Source organism: Lutzomyia longipalpis, chromosome 1 (genome assembly GCF_024334085.1).
Source record: "Lutzomyia longipalpis isolate SR_M1_2022 chromosome 1, ASM2433408v1".
NCBI classification, from domain to species: Eukaryota; Metazoa; Arthropoda; class Insecta; order Diptera; family Psychodidae; genus Lutzomyia; species Lutzomyia longipalpis.
The window spans coordinates 10,141,491-10,158,836 of record NC_074707.1 but is presented as its reverse complement, the minus strand read 5'-3'; the positions used below and the strand labels follow the sequence as shown (position 1 = coordinate 10,158,836).

General features: G+C 33.3%; 1 protein-coding gene and 1 long non-coding RNA gene across 3 annotated transcripts in view; both read left to right on the top strand.

Moving 5' to 3' along the window:
- LOC129790636 (uncharacterized) overlaps positions 1-14,858 on the top strand; it is a 28,957-nt gene extending 14,099 nt beyond the window's left edge. Inside the window, exon 2 of the long non-coding RNA XR_008750595.1 lies at positions 54-14,858. This is a non-coding gene — a long non-coding RNA (uncharacterized LOC129790636). The remainder of the gene's footprint in view (positions 1-53) is intronic.
- Positions 1-17,346, top strand: part of LOC129788275 (klarsicht protein) — a 166,813-nt gene that overhangs the window by 71,555 nt on the left and 77,912 nt on the right. The gene's annotated exons all lie outside the window — the stretch shown is intronic.

Sequence of the window (17,346 nt, the reverse complement as noted above, 5' to 3'; positions counted from 1 at the left end):
TAATGGGTGGAAAGAGTATATCCCATGCGACGTTAACCAATACCTGACTGTAGTGGCTATTTTCACACAAGGTTCGTTCCTTTTTTATTTTTGCTTTAACCGCCAACAAACCTTCAGTACACGATGAGGCCAAAAATGATGGCATGGAATCGATGAGCGGACGTGAAATTTTCACGCAGAGATTTTATACAAAATGAAGAGAAAAAAAGTTCATGAGAAGAAATTAATTTGGGATGTTCTATTGCGGGAGAGATGGTGGATTAAGAGCAAAAAAAAAATAACAGAAGAATTCCACGTATCAAATAGACAAATTTGCCGGTGCTGAAGGTACCACATCAAGGGGAAGAGGAGTGAACCTTTCTGAAGAATCGTGAGATGTTGAGGCGGGAAGTTTGAAAGAAGTTCCAATGAAGAATGCTCGGTGTGCAATTAAAGCAAAACGAAAATGAGGAGAGATGCGCAGAGACTTGGTGGTGAAATGGTGAAAAATGAGGCAATGAATTTATACAATTTGGCCTGTTCAAAATTGATTTCTTCATTGCCAAAGAGTGTTCTCAATTTGGTGAGAAAGATTCTTTTTTTTTTTTTGCTTTCGAGGTCGCCTCACCTTTTGTGCGGCACGACATACACGTGTATTGCCTACAATTGCTCTCACCTCATGTAGATGATGATTGTTATCGCAGCTCCGGAGAATTTCAATTGCTCCAGAATTCTTCTCTTCATTAATTGCGAGATTACTTTTTTCCATGGTGTGTATTTTTTTACATTCATTTTAACTGCTTTCTTGGTTGTTTATTGCGTTAGATGTTGGGCGGAGAGAAAATTAGGTGTTTTACCTTTACGCAGCGTGGTCTTTCACCTCTGACGATGACGTCTTCTTTCTCTCCCTGGATGGGAAATTCTGAAATTTCTCTTTTTATCGTGCACTGAATGACTAATCAGAAAAATTCTGCTTCGGCGGGTTTTTTTTTATTTCCTCGCCAAGTAATCTTGAAACGCCCCAACAGAAGCATCGAGTTGATTGAAAATCAATGAAAGTACAAGCTAAATTCACCTTCTCTTGTTTACCATGTGTTCATTCTTTTTTTATTTCCCCCGTGATTAATTATATCAAATAACCTCCGGGAAATACTAAAGGGTCGTCTCTACAACGTAGTCTTATTTTTTTTCTACATTATTCAGCATGTCCTCAAATCTCCATTCGTATTTGGTGGCATAAAAGAGATTTGTTTGTGAAAAGGAAAAGAAAATAGTACGGCGTGAATGTGAAAACAGACAACCAGAAAAGGAAATTCCTCTATTACAAGAATATTTAGTGATGCATTAAAGTGATGAAGTTTTTTCTTTGGTTGTCAATCATTAGAAGAGACATTTTCACTCAATATGTGGAATAGGGTGTGGCAATTGAAATGCAATTTAATTAATTTAATTAAATAAAATGCTTCTCTTTTACTTTCTGGTGTGCATTGAATTAGTTGGTATTTTAATGATTTTAATTGATAAAAGTTAGTCTGATAAATTGCACGATAGGAGGCACTTTATAGATGATTTTTGTGAAATCAATCTTGATGTGGTATTTAGGTTTAAGGCGGAGAAGCTCTAGCTTTGGCTTTGTACTTCAATCTCTTCTCAAATATTTCAAATTATCGATAAACTGCCAAGAGAAAATAATAATAAGGGAACTCACTTTAAAAGCGTAAGTTAAGAGACTTTGTAAGTTTTTAGCTGATTATTTTCTTTACGGTTTTGCTAAATCTGTTATTATAGGAGTCGTACTAACGAATGTAGGATCCTTAGACAATTTTTTATGGGTTTTGTAAAGAATTTTACACTACATTCTCGCATGAAGTAAAATCGTTAAGAAAACATAATCTGTTTACGCTTATCAGGTTTAGGTTCAGTAACCACTTAGGCATTCTTTCAGCCTGTATCCTATTAAAATGGTCTAGTTAGCGTATTCTTGACATTCGGAATAGGGATATTATAAGCGGTTTCCTCTAAATGTCTTTCAACTCACTTACCAACGTTGATCTGTTTACGTTTAGTCGTTTAGTCTCTATATGTTTACGCCTTCTCTTACATTTCTAAGTGAGTTCCCGAGATGATTTTCAAAAGATTATTGATATGAATTAGAAATTTAAATTTGTGAGATTGCATTCTCATTGCCACACCCTGTGTCTATTCACATTTAGATAGATACGTATATTGAAAGAAAAGCAATGCAGACTTCTCTATATATAATAACAATATTAGCATAATTAGAAAATGTTGATTATGGAGAAATATCGCATCATTGATGTGTTTCCATGTTGCATCTGAAAAAATAAATCTCATATTTTTCCCCCTTTTTGCAATGTATCGGCGGATCATCTTGTTGTGTGTAGTTAAATTAAATTGAGATTTTATCAAGGTTTATACGCGCGTAAAGCCAAAGTTGGTAACTTCTCATAGGGAAGGTAAAAAAAAGGAATGTGTGTGGCAAGACTGTTATTTGTAAAGTTATTTGTTGGGTCTCTCTACGTCTGAAAGATGCAATATTCGTACAAAATGATAGGTGAGTGATTGTTGGTGGTTTGAATTGTGGAAGATTGAAGATTGAACATTGATAAGGAAGACCTCTCTCCATTGGCGGCATACACAAGAAAGATCTTTAAAAAAAACTTTTGCCCACCGACAGACCCACATTCAATGGGAAAAATAAAAGAAGGTATAAGAAGAAAATTGATATTGCTTCTTGTTTTTTCTCTTGAATCTGTGTGTCGCTAACGGGGTTTTATGTATTAAGACACGAAAAAAAAATACGAAGAATTATTCGTGGAAGATTAAAGGGAATTTACCCGAAAAAGTTTAGAGAGATGGCAGATTGGGGACATTTTGAAACCAATTAGGGTTCATCATCTCACAAAATGTGAAAAAGGTTGCAAACAACGCGACACCGTATCGCGACTACATCGAATGTGAATGCAAGAGGGAAATCAATTTCCATTGTTCAAAATTTACCCAACAATCACCAATAAAATGTGGTGGGAAGGATGGCATCGATGGAAATTGGCCAGTTGTATATTCTTTTCAATAGTTCACGTGCACTTTCCCATCGGAATAATCTACACCATCTGGATCTCATAGTTGACTCTCACAAATCCTCTCTCTCTCTCGCATCTTCTCTAATGTTTACCCATCATACTATGTATATGGATATCAATGGTGTTTATCTTGCACTTCCAAAAATGCTCATAACTGCATTTTTTCTTCCATGTCTTGTCTTGTGATAAATATTTAATGTTCCACTTCTACATGTCTCTGATTACCCTGAAAGAAAAAAATAAAAAAAACTCACAGTGTATGTCTGTCGCTATGAATTTGGAGTTCATTTATGGTTGGTTACCGCGAGGGCTGCTAGACTAAACTATATATAGTGAGGGTGGAAAGGCATTAAAATTATCCCCTTCCACACATCATGATTTCCTTTCGTATTGATTTGTCCATTTCCCAACACCTTTCTACCACCAAAACACAGGGGTCACGTAGCCTTCCAAAATACACACATTAGGCATTTTGGTTTTGTCAACATGCTCATATTATTCTTCAACATGAACATAATGCTGTCGTTTGAATGAACATAAATTATTTTGGAACGAAAATGTTGCTTAAAAATTACGCGGTGTTTATACGGAGTAATAATTCAGATTTATCAGGACTTTCTGTTGTTTTGTCTTATATTTTGACAGTCAGCACTGAGACGGCAGTTGCCGCAAGGGGAAATATTCTAAATGGTTGAAAAGAATTGAATTCTTTTGAATAATTTTCTGATATTTTAATAGTAAGGAAAAAAATGGAAATAAAAATTTCAATAATTCGATATTTCTATATCTTTTTGAGTCTACTGTTCACCTTCATCAGGTCTTCAAAATTTAGGAAATAATTTTTCTTTAACAAAAAATAGCTTTCTTAAAGATCAAACTCGAAGTATTCAAGAACAAAAAACTTTTAATTGGTAAAAAAAAAACTTTTCTCCTGTCAATTCGATATCTTTTTAAAGACTTTTCATATCAGTATTCTACCTTCATCAGGTCTTTAAAATTTAGGAAATTAATTTTATTTTACAAAAAAATATTTCTAAGATCAAAGCTCGAAGTTTTCAGGAACAAGAAACTTTCAATTTCTAAAAGAAAACTTTTTCTCGTGACAATTTAGTATTTTTTAAGACTTTCCAATCAGTTTTTTATCTTCATCAGGTCTTTAAAAAATTGGAAAATCATCTTTACTTGGCAACAAGAAATTCTATGATCAAAGGTTCAAAAACAAGATTAAGAAAAAATCAATTCTGATTCATAAAAAAATGTTTTCTTATTCTTTTCAAGAAATCTTCACAAATTTTCATGAAACTTCCACCATACCCAGCGAGAGAGCTATTATAATCCAATAAATCTTGTGGTGCGGGTTGTAATGTATTTTAGGGTGTGTTCAATTCCTTCAATATGAATATTAAACCGAAACTTTTACATGTCCCAAAAATTTACCTTGCTAAAAAAAATGTGTAACAGCTGAAGTAAAGTCAGTGGAGCATGAAAAATGACTTTTTTAGCGCTCTCTCAGTCTGTGATATGCGGTGTTATTTTTTTTTTAACTACTCTCTACACGATGGTAAAATAAAAACTAATCATGATGAGGAAAAATGAGGGGAGAATGAAAAAAATGCGGAAATTATTGAAAAATGTTTTATGTTGCAATACTGTGCGTGCTTTTATTTACAAGAAGGGGCTATATGCTGCTGCACACACAAAAAAAGCTCCATCAGTTTCCGCTCTAGTATTCCGCTGCTTGTTGAAGATCTCTTGCATTGCACAAGAACTAAATGCTCGTTGGCTGTTTTTTTCTCCTTTTGATATAAATCTCAGTGTATGGAGATAAATTCAGGTCTATAATTAAAAATTGTCTGTTTTATGTTGAAGAAGTCTTTTTTTTTCGGGTGATTCGAGGTGTGGTGGCAGGGAATGATTAAGAGAAGAAAAAAAAGGAATAAAGCTGTAAAAGATTTGTTGGGCTATAAAATAGATTTTTTGCAGTATTTGTGGATTTTAATTTCCCATATATTTCCCAATAGTGGGCAGTATGTTGGACCTTCATGTGTGGAGGCAATGTGCTGGAAAATATTCCCTGGGAATAGAATAAAGCAAAAATAATTAAGCACAGAAGGAGGTTGTCTTGGGGTATTGAATATATTGCTTATTAAATACTTATAATGTAGCGAATAAAATGTCAAAATGTCGAAATTCATCAAAATGCGCGAGAATAGTGAATAATGGTGCTATATCATCTGTGTAAAATAATATTTTTTACATCATTCACGGAGCTTTATAACATTTTGATGATCAGAACGTGATTCATGTTTTCATTATTAAAGTTTTCAAGTATTTGCGGCTATAGCCGCATTCGTAATACACCAAAAGAGAGGAAGTCGTGATTAAAAAAGAACAAAGAATTACTATTACTACTTACTAAAAAAAAACAGAGAGTCTCTCGAGTGTGGAGAAAATGGAGATTTTGAAGGGGAGTAAGACGTAAAGAAAAAATTCTTGTATAATGAGGTCTCTGTGAGGAAATATAATAATTTTAATCAGTCATTTCGTATTTTACGAGCAAATTTGCCTCTTTCTCCATTACTGTACCAAGAAATTTCTCAATTGTGTAAACAAAACATGCATTTAACTCGCGGTGTGTGTAGTGAAAGAGAAGTGATCAAGTGCACTTCCATGGAATATTGTGTGCTTCTTATTATAGTCTGTTTTGTATTGTATGAGGAAGTTGCACCCTTAAAAATAATTTAGCTGGAAACTTATTTACTTATTATTGAAAGAGATCTTTGAGTTTTTTTTATACAGAGCGTACTAAAGTATATTATTGAATGGAAAATTAAGAGATTAAAATCAATTGAAAAGACTGAAAAAAAGGCAGGAGTTAATCAATGACAGAATCACAGAATGAAACGGTGAAAATAAGTAAACTTAATCATTCAAGACAAAAGAACTTAAAATATATTGTAAACTTGAGTCAAATAAATCAGTGAAATGAATTGAATTTAAAAAATACTAGCAGAATCAATTAGCTAAACAAACAGAAATAAAACAACAAGAAGAGCATTTCATCTATTGAATCTACGAAAAATAATATTTCACGAATTTAAAAGGTTAAAATTTGGTTAAAAAAATCTTATCAAAAAAAGTTCATTTCACTTATTCAATCTACCAAAAATTCATTTTGGTAAATGATCAATTAACTTTGATTAAAATGACCAAATCGAAAGATATTTAACATTTGGAGGACAAAACTGGTAATCGCTGCCAATTTGACTTTTTTAAATCACTCGGATGTACTCTTCACATTCATTATTTTCAATGCGCGAGAGTAGTTCAACCAAGCCGTCGTTGTACTGGGCTCCCACTGTAATAGAAAAGTAAGCTCAAAATTTGATGTTAGAAATTCGTATCTTCCAAGTGTTAACCGAATGCAATAAGCGTTTTCAAATAAAATTCCACATTATTGTTTTTAAGAGTGTATGAAAGAAAAAGGGAGCAATGAGAATAATAAAATTTAAATCAATTTCTTGGGCTTAATTTTACAACATTGTACATAATATGCTATGAATAACTGCATTTTCATCTCACAGAGGGATTAAAAGAAATTAATTTAAAAAAAAAAATATATGTGGCTGGTAGAAGAAAATCCCATTTCTGTGGTTTATTCTTCCATCCAACGCAATGGGTTTGTGTGATGATTGAATGAAGGGAAAGAGTCGTGAACATGCATAAACATTTAAGCAGAAAGACTCTTTTTTTTCCTTCAATTAAACCCATATGAAAGGGAATGAATGTAGAGAGATTTTTTTCTTACATATATCCTGTACAAATAAACATATATATCTTTCTTCTATATATACAAATTGCTACATTCTTTCACAATTTCCCCTATGCACCACGAATGATGTCGTTTTGCCTTCACATGTGGCTAAATGTCTACCACGTTGGCCATATGTCCAACTATTTTCTCCTCCATTGACGGTGATTTGTCATACAAAACAATCTGCATTTTGCTTCTCTGATTAAATTAAAAGAAAATGCAAGATTTCGGTTTTTTCTTGCTAGAGTTATCCCAACTAGATTTTTGATAGCATATCACATTAAATGCCAGGGCATTTCCGCTCAATGTCAGCGCGCACGAGAAAGTTTCACGCACAGGAAGCAATATGCAAAAGTTTATCAAGAAAATGAGAGAGTGAAAATCAGAACGACATTTTTTGTTTAATATACTGAAGAAACCAAGAAATTTTATACCAAAAAATTATGATCATAAAATGCGATCACGCATTTCAATTTCATCTTCATACTGAATGACTTGATGGGAATGCTAAAGAGGCGGATATTTCATGTCATTTAGTGCGCTTTTATACACGTGCATGTGGTTTGGCTTTAAGCGTTGTTAACAAGGAAAGCCGTCCCCTTCCGAAATGTAAAGAAAATTCACGTGCGCATTCACCGAAAACGCAAAATTTCACTTTAATCCTTGGGGCTAAAACGAAAGGAAAAATTCATCAATTGAAAATCCCCCCAAAGTTGTGTGTCCTCCTTTTCCTGACTGAGAAAAAAAAGAACACCAAAAATATGCAAGTTACTTTCTACAAGACGAGTGATTGACGATGTCGCTTTTATTGAGACATAAAAAAGGACGGTTATTTCGAAAAATTAACATATTAATGATCTTTTGGAAAAGTGAATACAAAAAAATCCGTGGTTTATATGGATATTGAAATAATTGAGGAACTCACGGTACGTTGCAGACTGTTAAATGCACAGTGCAACTGGTGCGAGGGATTGAAAAGTTTCATATCTTTTAGGGAAGTTTTCAATTTTTTAATTTGAAAATTTCTTTTATAAAAATTTTTGGTTCATGGATTTATGGGTAAAAGATGACTTTAAAATGTTTGAACTAAAAAAAAAAACAATTTGAGCTGATTTAATTAAAATTAGATCTTTTTTCAAAATGGCGTCTCAATTTTAGGTTATGTCTAAAATAGGATTTTGAAATAAAGTATTAAATAAAAGTATTAGGTTTAATTCTTTTTTTTTTTTTTTCAATAATAGTTCAATAAAGTTAAATATTTCAGTTTTAATCATTTTTTCGTTAAAAATAAAATTTATTTTTGATGTTATGTTAATTTTATGTTATCCAGAAATTATTACAATTATATAAAAATTAAAATGTAATTGGAATAAAACTTTAATAAAGGAACCTAAAAAAAGGAGCTAAAATAGCCTAATTTAATAACTTTCAACAAAAACTTAAATCACAATTTTTAATATAATTTTCTAATCGTATTTTTCGAACCATAGCTTTGAAACTTTGCAAAATTTCATACCTGAAGGAAAGAACAAAGCTCAACGAATAAAAAATTAAATTAAATTCAAAATGCAGCAATTTATGCTTTCTTTTTCCTTTAAAGGAAAAAACGGCTTTTAAAATAATTTTCAAAAAATTCTTTCACTTTGAAACGTAATTCCTAAAATTGAGCATTCAACAAAGTCGCAAACCTTCATTTCTTTTATTCCTTCTTTTTTACCTTTTCCGCTCGAAGGGTTACTCATTAAGATTTTATTGGTAAATTTAACTACATGATTTTCACACTCAACTCTATATGGTTATGTCTTCAATTTCACTCTAAATTGGATAAATGAAAGTATTTTTTTTCTTTCTTCAACTCATATGGAACTTGATGTTCTTTCACGATGGTTTTTTCTTCTTACGCACATATCCTGTGAATGGTTGCATTTTCTTTGTATATTTACATGTATTTGCCAGGTATAAATTAACTCTTTTCCGTGATGCATTTGCACCACGTCATGCGGTGCAAAAAGGCAGTTGCAGTGCTAAAGGTAAAACATCTCCCGTGGAGCTTTATTAATGGGTGGTCATGAAAATTACTGCAATATCTTTCCCAATGTCTCAACAGAGATGCTAATTTCTCTCATCAAAATCTTCTTGCCAGTCTTCTTGTCTCTATTGCAATTTGAGCAATTTATTTGAATAATTTCAATTATTCCACAACGATAATTATCTTCAATGAGAAAAGCGCAACGTTTCCACCTTCTACGCAGAGTTTTTGAACTCTTTGATGCTTTTGTGGTTTATTTTGTAGCATTGTAGCAATGTGCAATGTCGCACTGGTAATTTATCCTCAACTCACGGGCATTTGGCTAAAATTATTAGTCGGTGTTGGGGAAAAATTGTTGGGTATCAAGGCGGTAAATGTTGCGATCTCTTCGCTAAACTCTTCACTAAAAATACAATCAGAGGTGTTGTTGAAGAATTAGATTTAAGTTTTATTTGCAACAATTGCAACATTGCGCTTTTACCTTCTCTTATACACATTTTATGGTATTTATTGCGGCGGAGAAGGTGAAATTATCATTATTAGTGAAAATGAGTATTTTGTCTTGGCGCTGTGTGTGCCTTTTTGCGAATAGAGATGCAATTTAGACGATATATGCATTTTACTATTTGATTATGCAAATTGCAAAGCACTCCAGCATCTCTTGTGAGAAGAAAAGTTTTTTTTTTCATACGTTAAGAGAAAATGCAAGTGATCTTGTCTTTGGAATTGTTTTCGCGGAACAATTTGAAGGAGGAAGAAGGTGAGTTTTTTTGTGGTGTGAGTAAATTGGTAAACAACATTGAAAATCAAGAGTAATTTCCACCGAAAGAGAGGGCTTTTTCACTTATTGCCGAGATACTTTTCAAATGGTGTTTACGCTGGAGGACAAGCGAAAGTTTTCTTGCGATGGTTGTGGTTTTTTTTCGGTTGTGCGCAAAATTCTTCACTCATTATGTTGTTTTGTCGGAATAATCCAGGAAATGATCTATTTTGCAAGGTGGCTCCACTCATTTTCTTCGTATTTTATTACATTCACTCCAATTTTCCCAGCAATTCTCTCAAATTTCTTACCAATTTCGTTGAAATGTCTAAGAGCCGGGTATTATTTGTTATTTAAAAAATACAGTACGTTCCATTTGCTTAGCAAGACCAGAAATTTTATTAGAGCTCGATGAAATGTAAAAGAAGAAGAAGAATGCGAAGAGCCCTGATTGGCTCAGATGAATCAAAGAAGTGTTCTCATTGGTTCTTGTTATTTATTGTATCACCGTTCTCGTGGAATCTCACTGCAAAGTCAATTTGAATTAAAAAATGAATAATTTCTTATTAAAAAAAAATAATTCAATGAATCTTTCTCGTTAGGCAAGACGAAAGATTTTATTAGAGCTCCATGAAATGTAATTGAAGAAGAAGAAGAATGCGAAGAGCCTTGATAGGCTCAGATGAATCAAAGAAGTGTTCTAATTGGTTCTTGTCCTTTATTACGTCACCGTCCTCGTGGAATCTCACTGCAAAGTCAATTTGAATTAAAAAATGAATAATTTCTTATTAAAAAAAAATAATTGAATGAATTTTTCTCGTCAGGCAAGACGAGAGATTTTATTAGAGCTCCATGAAATGTAATTGAAGAAGAAGAAGAATGTCGAGAGCTCTGATTGGCTGAGAAGAATCAAAGAAGCATTTTTATTGGTTCTTGTCCATTATTATGTCATCGTCCTCGTGGAATCTCACTGCAAAGTCAATTTGAATTAAAAAATGAATAATTTCTTATTAAAAAAAAATAATTCAATGAATCTTTCTCGTTAGGCAAGACGAGAGATTTTATTAGAGCTCCATGAAATGTAAATGAAGAAGAAGAATGCGAAGAACTCTGATTTGCTGAGAAAATCAAAGAAGCGCTCTCATTGGTTCTTGTCCTTTATTACGTCACTATCCTCGTAGAGTCTCAATGCAAAGTCAATTTGAATAAAAAATAAAAAAATGAATGATTGCTTATTAAAAAAAAATTAATTCAATGAATCTTTTTTTGATGAATGATTCATCCCTCTCTCCACCTTTCCATTTAATCTTTTTTAAAAATAATTATCTTTTACTTTCCAAGCAGATCAAACGTCAGTTATAAAACAATTAAGCTAATTTGAATTTAACTATTGTACGGCATGCGATTCATTAAGTTAATTGATTCAAAAATAAATTAAATTTTTAACCTTGTTTTTTTTCAACTTATTGCATTTGATTGTAAATTTTACACACACTGTATTTTTTCATTAAAGTCTTTTTCTCCACTATCCACCACGATATGAATCGCAAAATCACAATTGAAGTCATGTTTTCTCAACCTGTGACAATTTTAATCTTGATCAAAAGTCACCAACAAGCACACGAATGAAAAATTACATGGAAATGATTTGCATGTGAAATTTTTTTGCACCTCTCACTCCGCCAAAAAAGGGGGTTTTTATCTCTCTTTCATTTGGTTGGGTGGGGTTGGGGGGAAAGTGGGGGAGTAGTCAATTGAAAGGGAAAACTCTCTATACAATTGTGTTGTCACAAAAATTGGTCAAATTACATAATGATGGAGGGAAAAAGAGAGCATATAGAGAGAAAAATGACAAATGGCAGAAATTTTTCGTGAATGGATCGCGTATAGTTTTGAGTGTCATGCTATTTAGTTGGGTGCAGGAAAGTGCTCTGATTTGGATCTAAAATTGCGCCAAGAGGAGAATATTTTATAATGAAATGTTGCTGTATTTTCAGGGGGAGAGATTTATAATTTTTCGAGACTAAATACGGAATTTCCCTCATAATTCAAATTTTGGCGCGAGCAACATTAAAATGGGATTTTAGTGCTTAGTTAGAGAAACAGAAAACATAAGAAAAAAATAGTTATGTTGTGCGAGGGAATAGATTATGCGGATAGAGTGGTAAATCGTGTTGATGGGATTTGTGGTATTGTACATTTTCATTTTCATTTTAAAAAAAAAAATGAAAATTATATATGGTTTGAAACACTTAGGAAGAGACACACAAAATTGTAGAATTTCACGTTACAGCAACACCTTTGTTATTAACAGTAATTCCAATGCTTTTTCATGATGATGATGACGGTGGTTGGGGACCACCGGAAGTATGTCGCGCTGAATTACATGGTGATTTTGCAAAGTGAAGCGATGTGCTTTTTTTTTTTCAACTACAAATTTGTCTTCTGCGTCGCTTCGGGGTGAAGTAAAAGTTGGAATTTTTGTGGTTAAAAATTTGTTGATGGGTGCACCTAAAAATAACAATTATGTAGATGTGCACGTATGCTGAGGGCCGGCATACTTTCATTTTGCAAACAATTTCCCCAAGATTCATCTTGTTGATTTTTCTTGCATCTCTACCTGCTTACTTTTTACTAAAAAAAAAACTCCCAATCTTTTGATATTTTCTTCTTTACATGAAAATGGAAATTTATTTAACACTTCGTGTGCGCTCTTGTAAACACATTGGGGCTATTTTTTGATTTTGAAGGTATACGCGATACTTCCTTTTACATTAAACATCCATTCTGTATTTCACAATGAAAGTTACATGTTTTACAACATCAAACAAGCAAAGGTAGAGATCACGAAGAAAAGGGCGTTAAGGTTTTTATATTGCATGTGAGTGTTTTTAAGATTTCATAAATTTTCATAAAAATTTAAAGTTTTCGTGAAAATTTCAATTATTGTTTTAGCTTTCGCTATTTAGATCGTTTGTTCCAAAGTTTAATTAAAAGGATTATTTCCTTCAAGGTTAGGTAGGCTGTCCCAAGGTTAGACAACTTGTCCCAAAGGTAGATAAGTTGTCCCAAAGCTCGATCAACTTTATCACAATCAGATAATTTTCCTTATTTTTGTCTATTTGTCTCAAAAGGATATTTAAATGAGGTAAAAAATAGATTATTCACGTGTCTCAATAGCGGTTTTGTCTATGTTTTATTATGTGAATGAAATATGCTTTATGTTGGAAAAACAATCCTGAGCCTTAAAGATAGGATTCTGAGACAAAGAATTCAACAGTATTAGTTTATTTTATTTTTTTTTTATTTTCAGATATATTTGTTTATTATTTTAAGGGTAAATTATTTTAAAAAAAGTTTGAAAATGGCATTGTGTGATCATCAACATATAGTTAATTTAACTGTCCCAAAATTTGTTTAATAATTGTCCCAAAATTATGATTCAAAGCGTATTCATCGATAACTCTATAAATTGATTCAAACTCTTCTAAATTCTTTTGCAATTCAATTTAAGATTGGTAGAATTAATCAATTCCAATTTCACAATTTTCTTTGAAAAGAATATAGAAGATGCATTAAAATTTCCCGGAAAATTTCAACTTCTTAAATGAAGAATAATAAACAAATCTTTCTTTTTTTGTGTGAATACTGCTTGTCTTTCATGCAATCGGGGCGCGAAAATCTCTTTTCACCATCGTGATGAAAGTCTTTATGAACGGCTTTGTTTTTCAAGCATTTCTTCTTTGGGTGCGCACATGGTGTAAGGAGTAAAAATGTAAATTACACAGAATAAATCGTAAAAGTGCGTAACATGTCAAGTTATTAAGATAGTTTTTTTTTTAATTGTTAGTTTGGTACCTTCTTATAAAAGCTCTTTCACCTTTTTGTTTGCCTAAAGAAAGACCTTTTTCTCATTGCATTTTTATCTGGTGAGGAAGGAAAAGAAAAAGTATTTTACGGTGTGGTTACATTCAAATATTGGTCTTTGGCACTTTTTTATAACGTGAGAGAAAAAACAACACCTCTCAGCAGCATAAGCAATGAGACATGGTGTGTACATAGCAATTGTATTTGAGATATCATGACCTGGAGCACGTGTTTACCTCTGCGATCATTCCACATAGATCGTGTGTGTGTTTTTCCTGATTATGAGGAGAGCTAAAGAGAGTTTGAATATATATAAAAAAAAGTCCAATGCAGCAGCAACAATTCCGCCAAATTGAGAATGGAGAGTGAATTGAAAATGAAATGTTTATCTATTGAAAATCACGTACAACATACAGCAAAGAGGTGGAGAGAAGTCTCAATGGAAATCAATATAAAGTGTCTATTGTGTTGGGGATTTTTATTCTAACCTTTGTTGCGATTAGGGGAGGTGCGCGCGGAGTCTATCACACACACGATGTAAAAAAAAATCATCTCTTTTGTGTTGTGTAATTTATCTATCTAAAGTATCCTCTCTCAAATGTGGCGTGTCTGGTGCGAAGTGAAAAGAATCAAACAATTGGCAATTGGTCGACGAAGAAATGCTTGAATTTTGTGGGAGAGTCGAGGTGAGAGGTCATTTAAATAATTTACATTGGACTGTGGGTAATTGAAGCGTTTTCCTTCACGTCATTGATACAGTCACAAGAGCGACGTGAAGGAGGGTTTAGACAATTTATTCATATACGATCATAATTTATAATCCTGTCTGGATGACACATCATTCAATTTTACTATTGCATACATATATATTATATTATGTTTTAATGGAGGAAGAAGACTTTCGCATTTTACACGCAATCTTCAAACCGTTTTAATTAATTTTTTCCACTTGATTTCTTATTCGTGCTCTGTGATAAAAATCTATGTATGATGCTAAACGTGTACGTAACACTGGAGCTATAAAAATTACATACACGAGGATTAATTAATATTATTTAATTAAATAAAATGATTAAGAGGTACGAAGAAACGGTTTTGCTGATCTTGCTGAATATTCTGAAAAATAAATTTTAAATTTATTCAATAAATTGAAGAAAAAAGGAGGAAAGTCTTCTTTGATGATGAAAGTTCTCAATAGAATCAAAAACTCTACAAAATGTTTTTTATGATATAAAAATTAAAAGAAAATTAAATAACAGAGAATATTCATCAAACACGGAAGTACAAAGAGTAGAAAATAGAAAATTAAAAGGAAAATTCTGCGGGAAACCCTAATGAGTGTGTGGAACATTGAGAGAGGAGGAAAATCCCCAAGAAACGACAAACAAGACCACTGAAGAAGACCCGCTATTGGGGTCGAAAGCTTTGGTTTTAATTGCTGCTTTTCCTTAGGTGAGCGGGAATTTCCTCTGACGAACACCGGAAGCTTTGAAAAACAAATTTAAAAAAATTTAAATTAATAAAAAAAGACCTTAGAAATATTCTGAATGCTTACATGTGTTTTTATAAAAAAAAGTAATGAAAATGAAGCAAAATATAGGCGTGGTTTATGCATTTCTTGGGAAATCCTTTCCTAGCCCTTCTGTAAAGGACAATCGGAAGTTTTTTAAGCTTTCTTGAACTGTTTAAAGCTTCCCACAATTATTTTTGTTCTTTTTTAGAATAAGTCTTACTTAAGCCTCAATATAGAGCATCAAAATGAATAGATTCCTTTTCGCAAAATAAGAAATTCCCAATGCGTCAATTTTTACGGTATCGTGAGCAATTGATCGGAGAAAAATAAGACATGAACTTTCCATTCTTTGCCTCAGTGGACTAAAAATAAGAAAGAAGAAATTCACATTGATAGAGAAATTTCCACACACACGGCAGAGGTTTGTTCTCACTGCGAAAACACCTGTTGGCGGGAATTTCTCTACAAAAGAGGTGGTATGAATTTTATTATTGCAAGATAAAGGGCAGAAAGTAGAAATTTATACCTATATACCCAGAGGATGTCTCTGTTAAATTACTAACTTGCAACACTATTTACTTTCATTGAATTTGATTCAATAATTTGGGGTGTTTTGGCACAAAATATTGCGCCACTTGATACTCCTTTGAAAAATGCCCAGAAGGTGGAAATTGAATGAAATTTGCACGCATTGTGGCAGCTCATAAAATGCTTTTGTGGCATGAATGCTGTTGGGGAGGTGAATTTGGCTTTTTTACTCTTATTTTGGTTGTTGCAGCAATAAAATTCTCAACTTCTGGGCGTTTTTGTGGTGAGGTGGGATGAATGGAAAATGTCTATAATCATCACGATGTGAATACAAGAAGGTCTGCAAATATGCCACAAGTTACTAGCATTAGTTGCACTCTTACCTTGTTTCAATTGCATCAAATAATCCATCAATTTTGCCAGGGCTTATATATCGCTTCTATGGAATCTCAATTTTCTCTCCCCTTTACCTTTTGGAGCCGCATGCAAGTGGGAGGTTCGGTGGTGTTGAAACGTGCGTTGTGTTTTTGGTGTTGAAAATCTCCCCGTACACACGTTCTTCATCATAATATACGAAGTCTTAGCCTAAGGATTGCATTTGGGAATGCTTCCCAACCTCCCACTTCTAATGGCGAATAGAGGTAGGTAGGTACCTCATCTTCGTTGTATTTATTGAGTTTTTGACAAGGAAAAGCCATAAAGGCGGTACACGCAGCAAAGTATAAAGATGTTTCAAAAGCTCAGTGGACGGGGGTTAAAATATATTATATGATGTGATAAATGGACAATGATAAGACGTCACGAGATGGTTGGGAGCGTGAAAAATGCATTCAGTTGAGATTTGTGTTCTTGAAGCTTGGTGAAATTTCATGCGCGCAACATAAATGAATGCGTTGATGTATGCACACAGCCAGGAGCTTTCATTGTGCGTTAATTAATGGATTGTATATGGCAATTGACGAGCATACAGTACATGTAACATCAAAAACATTTTCACCATATCATTTTACCTCTTCTCCCAAACATCCTTCTTTCTTTCACCTCAAGGGGGCTGCTGAGCCACTATACTGGGAGTGTTTGCTGATTTCCGTGTCTGATTTTAGAAATTTAATTGTTTTATTTACACACAAGATGAAATTAATGCCTACGAGCTCCTGGCAGGATTGCTAAATTTTTTTAGCTGTGATTCTTTCGAAGAAAAGAATAGCACAGCTTCTGTGTACCACCTAAAATGCAATGTTGTCCGATCGGGCTCAAACTTGGGATGAGCACGAATTAGGGTCCCTACATTCCAAAAAACGTATGCTCCAAAAAAAGTGTCCGTCCGTCCGTCCGGCCGGCCGTCCGTCCGTCCGGCCGTGGCATAAAGTTTAATTGCAGGAGAACGGTAATAGATAGAGACTTGCGGTCAACGGCAAAGTTTAAATATCGACTGGAAGACATCCGAGTATGAAGTCAAATCCAACCTCCCACCACTCCGTCCGCCATTTTGAATAACCCCCAAATTTTGTTTTCACTTTATCTCAGCTCCTATAATAGCTACAGATCTGAAATTTTGGTATGTTATAGGGGCCATCAAGACCTTTCTAAGGATACCTCATTTTCGAAAATCGGTCAAGCCGTTTAGTCAATATAGCCGCCACAAGTTTTCATCGAAAATCGACCATAACTCGAAAACGGCTTAACCGATTTTGATCAACTCGGGATCAAATGAAAGCTCTTAACAAACCCTACAACTCTCTAGAACATCCG